Genomic DNA, 8525 nt, shown 5'->3' on the forward strand with positions numbered 1-8525 from the left:
TGAATGCCCTACTGGCCAACACACAGAATTCGTTTGACGCACTTTGCTCTTAAGCACACAATGGACTTGGTCTTCCCTAAGCTGCATGAAAGTGGAGCAAAGGATACTAACTACGGCAAACCTGTTAACAATATGTTGTTTAGCTGGTCCCTTAAAAAGTATTGCCATTTCTAGTTTAAAAAACAGGATGTTAAAAGGAAAATCTTTGTTTTTGCCAAGTTTTGACAAAACCTTGCTGAAGTTTTGTTTAACAACTTATAAAATGTGAAGAAATAAACTAATATAGTTGATTCATATATTAATAGGAAAATGAAAGTATTTTATATATCCTTTTGGGCAGACCGTGAAAAGGAACCTGACATGGTGGCCTTTCTGGTGAGGCTTTCATTTACTGTCTTCTAAAATGAGTCTGTACTTAGGTTGTACAGATTTTTGAAATAAATCCCATAGTCTTTATTCACTCTCATACCTTTATATTCTCATATGGCACATGGAAGGAGGAAGTTTATGACCTTGCTATGCTTGAGTGCCTATATGTGGTGACTGGAACCTCAAGTAAGCTTTTGAATTCCTGATGTCATTGTTATCCCCCCTTCTACTTGCCACCCAGCAACTTAATTTTCCTTACAGAACCAGTAATGTTTATAATTTTTGGAGAGCAAGCTTCATTGTTGTTTACTGTCACTTTTGTGCTGTGTCTTTTGTCTAAAGTTTGAGTACACATTTGTTCCAGTATAATTTAAAAATGGTGGCTGACGCATATTGATTTGCTGTGTGCACAACAATAGTACTAGTGTTCTGAACACTGTTGAATAAAAATGCATGAAACCTAATTTGGATACAAAGAAATCTGAGCAATTTTGAACTCATAGTTTTTTGGTGTTCCAAGGATTGCCACGGGAGCTCTTAAAATCTGTGGTTTAGTGCATATATAATTTATATATATATAATATTTATATTATTTAGTGGGTATATTATACATTGGATATATTTATATATAATATATTGCTTTCTTGGTGTGCCTTAAAATATTTTTGGTAGATTGTCATGTCTTATAGGAATATATAAACTCAGTTGTTTGTCATGGAACTGAAATGTGTATTTGGACAGTTTAATGTGCACTTATGATTAAGATTTACGATCTGCTTGTAATTTTCTTTTTAATGTATTAAACTAGTAAATACGTGTTAGAGAATATGCAGTGTCTGGCTCTTCTAATGATGTTGGAAAGTTTTTGAAATGGAATCTTATGTGTGCATGTGAATCGCAAAACAATGTGAGAAATTTTTATTTCTTTTGTTAACAGCAACATCCTGGAAGCCTGGAGATATGGTTTTTATGCTATTTTGGGAGTCAACAGTATGTCAATTTCAAGTCTGATGATCTAGTGAATCTCTGAGACAATGCTTTATGCCAGAGTCCAAACCAGTACCCAGTTTGCCACAATAAAGACTTTAAAAACTGCATCAAAGTTCATTTTGAGTCCTGACTCCAAACCCCTTCTAGTAGTGATAGAAAGCCTAAAACTCACGTATTTTTATATTATAAAAGAACGTAAGTGTGCTGCATAAGAGTAGCAGCAGTAAAGGCTGTCCTAGAGAATAAAAAGTAAAGCCAGAATATTCATTACAGCCTAGCAGGTAGACGTAGAGTGCTAGCAAGGGCATGATTCATAGTATTATGTGCCCTGGATTTGTCTTTGTGTCTGAGTTCCTATCAATATTTGGAGGCAGCAGCGTACTAACTGTGGATCACAATGCCTGTGGTGGGATGAAAGATTGACCACTCGAAACCATTAGAACTGTACGTAAGTTACAGAAATGCTCTGTGCTTTAGCTTCCTGAAGAATCACATGTGGTTAGTAAAATAAACTATTGGACTACGGAAAGGATTAAAAAAGCATGTTAATGGGTGAACAAATAGAAAATGCTTCATAAATGCTATCACCTGGAGGCATGTGGGCTGAAAATAAATATATATGCTGAGAGGTACTTGCGAGTTTAACATCCTGGAAAATAGAGTGTGGTTCTGAGAAAGTCAAAGACAAATTATGAGAAGGTAATGCGTATGAGTGGGTTTAGTTGAAGAAAAGAAACAGCAGGAGGTGAGGTTAATTTAAGTTTTTGATTTATTAGGTAGTTTTCACTGTTGGAGGTTTTCTAGACTTCCTTAGATATTTGGGGGGTCTTTTTGTCCTTTGTTGTGAAATATATTTAAAACAATTACTGTTATGTATATTAAACTATCTGAGAATTTATACAAATAATAAGAGTTACCGATCACGAACATGCCAAATGTCAACAGGAAATTTTCATTTTGGGTAAGCTCGGTAATGTTTGCTTTAAATCCGAGTGAGTTTACATGTACAAAGCTCAATTTGAAGCAATATGTGTGAGTTTTGTACTTCCTGTGTTAAAGGAGACAAGTAAGTGCAGTAGTTAGATTTGAAATAGCAGAACGTTGTTACCATAGGGAAAAGATAGTCTCACAGTTGAAGCATTGACACACTCATCTTTAGATTTGGGTCTAAGGCCTGTGACTTAGCTCTGATTCCACTCCCAACTGCGGAAGGAATAACAACATAACGTTATGCAGGGGAGCAAGTCAAAGTTACAGTAGCTGAAATTAACAATAAAAGAATTTCCCTGAATGGAATTTATCCGTGGTAAGAAGATCAAAACTGAGCCTGGCTGCAGATTTTGCAAGAGCAATGACTTCTCGTCAGCACTCCCTTGTCTTGGCAATGTCACCTTACACAGAAATTTATAACATGTGGAACATATCCAGAGCCCAAAAGGAAAGCAGTGCTCAGAACAAGATGGGACAGTATGGCTCCCAAGCAAATTTGAATAAATATTCTAGGGGACTCAAAACTGAACTTCTCTTACTTTGAAAGGTATTCATAGAAATGTTAATGTTGAGATTCTTCCACCTACTGAAAAATCTTATGTAAAATGTGTATGTGTGTATATATATACATACATATATATAGACATATATACAAATATGTATATATACATATACAAATATATACATATATACACATACGTATATATACATATACACATGTGTATATATACATATATACATACACATATACATATACGTATATGTATATATACATATACATACATATATATACATATATATATTTCTCTTTTCTAGAATGTTTGAAAGTACATATTGTTTAAAAGTTTAGTAAAGACAGTAGAGAAAAAACGGTGTGATTTAGGGGTCTGCACTCAGATTAAAATAAGATTACTGAAGTATAGTATACATTCAAAAGGACATATATTATTTTTTTTCATGTTTTTTATTTTTGAGACAGAGACACCGTGTGAGCAGGGGAGGGCCAGATAGGAAGCCACAGGATCGAAGTAGCCTCCAGGCTCTGAGCTGTCAGCACAGAACCTGATGTGGGGTCGAACTCACAAATCATGAGATCATGACATGAGCCAAAGTTGGACACTTAACGACTGAGCGACCCAGGCACCCAAAAAGGACATATATTATTAAAAGTATTCTGAGCACAGCTTGATGCAGTTAACTTCAATACACTTGTGGAACCTGCACTCATTAAACAAGGTACCAGTACTCCAAGGGACCACCTGTGCCTCTTTCAGTCACGGTCTATCTCTCCTTTGGGACAGGAAATATTCTGGCTTCTTACAGAATATACAACTTTTGCTTGTTTTTGGACTATAGAGAAAAGGAACTATGTGTCCTATACCTAGCGTCTTTCACTCAAACTTACGTTAGTGATATTCATGTTACTGTGTGTAGATCCTTTATGCTTATTACTGTATAGAATTTCCTTATATGAATAGTTTACAATATTTCTGCAACTCTTGGTGGACCTTTAGGTAGGTTCTGGCTTAGGGTAATTATGCATAAAGCTTCAGTGAACTTTATAGGACATGTCATTTGGTGAAAAATTTTTAGAATAGGATTTGTTTATCTTGGAGGGAATTTTCTGGGTCACATGTCATCAAACTTATCAGCTTTGGTAAGATTCCTCCAAACTGTTTCAAAATGGTTATACCAATTTACATGAACTTCTTTCTATAGTAGTGCCAGCGTAGTGTCTGTGAGCTCTGAATACTTGATAGCCTTGCCAACACTTGCTAATATGGTCTTTTGCATCTTATCTATTCTGGCAGGTGTACAGATTTTTTTTTTACTTGAGAAATTTCAATCCAGGTATTGTATACAAATAGTTAAAAAAATACCCATAACATCCAAATTGCAGATCAGGACTTGCAATAAACAAAACAAAAGCATTGTTTCCCCACGAACATCTCTTCCCCAGAGGTAACAATTTCTTTTGTTTTCTTTTTTTTTTTTTTAAATCAGGTTTTTTTTAAACAGACCATTTTGTATGAACAATTTTAGATTTAGAGACAAATTGCACAAAAAATACAGTTTCCTCACCCCTCTAGTTTCTATAGTACCTTGAAATAATGTGGATACATTAATAATAAGTGGTGGATGAGCCATCATTGAATGACACATGAACCCCCTCAAATGCGAGTCAGTAAACACTCGCCTTTATTAGTGAAGGAACTACGTTTTTGACAAAGTCGCTGCTTGCTTACTTAAAACCTCCACGTTGGCTGTGTTGAAGGTACAGAACCAGTGAACTATGGAAGGCAACATGTCAGAGTTAGGCTTACTTGGTAGAATGATGTCTGATTCCCTGATGCTGGTGATTGCAAGAGGATTCTCAAGGGCACAGAGAGGCACAGAGAGACACAAGGCCCTCGGTACAAACCCATAACAAGATGATCAGAAAGCCATAGGAAAGCAGAGGGAACAAACTAATTTTACTTTAGTTCCCACCATACACCAGTACAGTTCTCTGCAATTCACACGTTTCCCTCTCAAGCAACATAGCAGGCCTGTGGGAAAGGTAATATTATTCCCATTTAACACGCAACTAGACTAATTCTTAGAAAGTTTAAATAACTTGCCAAAGATCACATCTATGTGGCAGAGCTAGGATTTGAACCAGCACCGGTCACATCCCACTGGCTCTGCCAAACTTTAGAAACATCTTTGGAAGAAGTGAAATACGTTAATCATAATCATGCGCTGAATAACATAGGACTGGGTACTATAGGCCCATGCAATCCCAAGGCGGGAAAATATTAATTTACGAAGGCTATTGTGCTTACTGTTATATTTCTCAGAGCGCACAGCGTAAGTGTTCGCTCTTTGCGAAATGAGTGAGTTTATGAGGGAATAGACAGAAGTGTGAATACCTATGCTCATACGAGTACACCATGTAGTTTGGTTGAGGATCTCGGGACACTCTGCCTTACATCTTAACTCAGCAGAGTAACGGGAACATTAGTTGCTGTCATAGCAGGTGAAAGAGAAGGTTACTTATCATACCACTTGTCCCAAATTACTCGTAGGCCAGTTTCAAAAGCAGCACAGAACCATAAGACAGTGAGAGAGAGAGCCAGGAAAGCTCAGAGAGAGGGAGAGAGAGAATCCCAAGCAGCTTCTACACTGTCCGCACTAAGCGGACTGACGCAGAGCGGAGGTCGCAAACCATGAGATCATGACCTGAGTCGAAAGCAATATAGTCACATGCCTAACTGCCTGAGTCATCCAGATGCTCTCACCTTTGTTAAGATGGAAATTCCCAGGTTTTTGCGTAGATAAATGACAGATCTTACAAACAACAACACAACAGATTAGAAGGATGGTTCAAAACCAAGGATTGCAAGACTGCAGTAAGGACATAATATGTGGGAGTAATCGGGGTGGGTGGGAGGAAGAAAGGGCCAGGGGGCTGATGGAGGGTCTGTAAATGGAAGCCGACATTCTAGCAAAGGTGGAGCCTAGTTACTCCCACTCCTTTACTCCAGAACTTGTTGTCCCCAGCATGTGGTGTCCACTTACCATATGCTTCAGAGCTGGAGGATGGATAAGCTGCCCATTGTAATCAGGGAAAAACATTCCACCCACAGAATTCACTAATTGGCCTGTTCTATAATGTTTACCCTCTTACTGGCATCGCTAAAAGCATGTTATTTACACAACAAAAAGCATTTTCAAAAAAATACCACATCTGTCCTCATCTCTCCATTTCCTCCGTCCACACTAATTGCTGTCATGTTCACCTCTCCTGGACAACTGCAATGGCTCCTTACCTGATTTCCTCCCAATTACAATCTTCAATCTCTCTTTCTAATATACTTATGAAATATTTCTCCTGAATAAAGTGTTATAAGGAAAAAAAATAAGCCGGATCTAAACAGCTGCACCTTCCATAGATCATGCATGTACACCACTCCCTATGGTATTTCTAACACGAAGACCCAATGTGCAAATACAATAAGCAGCCAAGGGCAGCCTAGTGGCTCAGTTAGTTGAGAGACCTAATCTTAGATTCAGTTCAGGTCATGATTTCGCCATTTGTGGTTTCAAGCCCCTGGTCACACTCTGCACAGAGCCTGCTTGGAACTTTCTCTTCCCCCTCTCTCATCCCCTCCCCTTCCTCACACACACTGCATATCAACCACTCACCCACCCACCCACCCACCCACCCACCCACGCAACCAATCAACCAACCAACAAAAAAACATTAAAATCAAAATAAGCAGCTCAAATCGTAAGGGTTTGTAGTATGTTACACATTTATCCCATAGTTCAAATAAAACCAAAGAAAACTTGACTATGGTGCTGGAATTATTTTTCCTTCTTATACCCAACTCATTTTGCTCACTTATGGTTCATTTCTGTGTCTCCTCCTCTAAATGCAGTGCCCACTTCCTCCGGCAGTCTTGTTGAAGTGAATTTCTAACTGCTTCAACTCAGTACCTTCTTCATTCTGTTGCCTTTGTCATGAAGACCTGGAACAAAAATCCGTGGAAGAATGAACACCCCAGGTCTGGCATGCCACTACTAACACCTGGCAAACAGCAACAACTTCCCAGAGAAAGCTACTAGCAAACAATCCCTTGTCTATTTAGGAAACATGAGCGAGAAGATGGAAGAAATAGAAGTTCCCAAAGGGAGCCTGAAAAAGAAAACCAAAAACAAAATCCACTGGCGTTAAAAAGTGAAAACAGGTAACACCAAGGTTTATCTCAATGTTATTGCAGGTGTTACTGGACAGACTAGATGAACCTGAAGCAAATGATTTCTAAACAACAACACCACCACCAACAACAGCAGCAGCAGTAGCAGCAACAACCACAACAAGAAGAGTCTTCTAAAATATGCATTGGTATAATTTAGCAGAATATCAGAGCTGCAGAAACTAGCTTTATGTGGGAATAATCAGAATACCATAGCTACTCAGAGGAGTCACGCTTATTGTTATTAACTGATGCTCAGGTGGTGTGATCACTGTATCACACAAAACCAAGTAAGGGTCTTAAAATGGAGGAGGGAACCCACGCAGGGCGGCAGATGCCAGAACACATGGGGTGAATCAAGGGCTCAGTGAAACGGGAAGACTAAATCACAAAGTGAACAATTTGCCTGAAAATGCGGCAGACTCAGGCCAGCACACAGTCCTCCAGGCTCCCTGGCAGGAGTCCTGGGAATACCAGGGGCAAAGCAATGAACTTACAGCTACCAATCACTTCTCTGTGGCAAGCACGTTACCTGATAAAGCATCTCAATTGACTCTGTGTACAGAAGAAGGAATTGTGGGTGAAGGAGATGTTATAATTGCTCAAGGTGACAGAACTAAGAAAGATATGGAAATGGCCGTTACCCCAAGCACTGTGTCTCCTTAGTGCATTACATGCTGTCTCAAGTATGCAAAACTCAGCTTCAGTAACCCTTTTACCATCTTTTTAAGTAATTTTTTTTTTCAAAAAATTTTGATTTTTGTATTTTCATTTTTATTTGTTTATGTCTTTTAATTTCTTTTCTAATTGGTTGACTGATTCATTCTTTAGTAAGATGTTTTTTAACCTGTATGCTTTTAGAGGTTTAGCAGATTTTTTCCTGTAGTTTATTTCAAGTTCAAAACATTGTGATCTGAAAGTGTGCATGGTGTCTGTCATCTCAATTCTGTTATATTTAATGAAGGCTTTTGGGACCAAGTATGCGGTCTCTCTTGGAGTCCACGTGCACTCCAGAAGAAAGTATGCTCTGCTGCTTTGGGATGTAGAGTTCTAAAATATCTGACACGTCCTTCTGGTCCAATGGATCATTCAGGACCATTGTTTCTTTCCTGATTCTGTCTAGATTTTCTGTCCATTGTTGTAAGTTGAGTATTAAAGAGCCCCCTGCAATTACCACATCAATGAGATTGTTAATGTTTGTGATTAAATGTTTTAAATCTTTGTGTGCTTCCGAATTCACTGCATACTCATTATAATTGTTAACTCTTCCTGATGGACAGACCCTGTAATTATTTAATAATGCCCTTAAACATCTCTTGCTACACACTTTAATTTAAGGTCGTTTGTCTGATATAAGTATGGCTAATACAGCTTCCTTTTGACTCCCAGTAGCATGAAAGGTAGTTCTCCATCCCCCCACTTTCAATAGTAAGG

Source organism: Panthera leo (genome assembly GCF_018350215.1).
Source record: "Panthera leo isolate Ple1 chromosome Y unlocalized genomic scaffold, P.leo_Ple1_pat1.1 chrY_random_Un_scaffold_89, whole genome shotgun sequence".
In the NCBI taxonomy this organism is placed as follows: Eukaryota; Metazoa; Chordata; class Mammalia; order Carnivora; family Felidae; genus Panthera; species Panthera leo.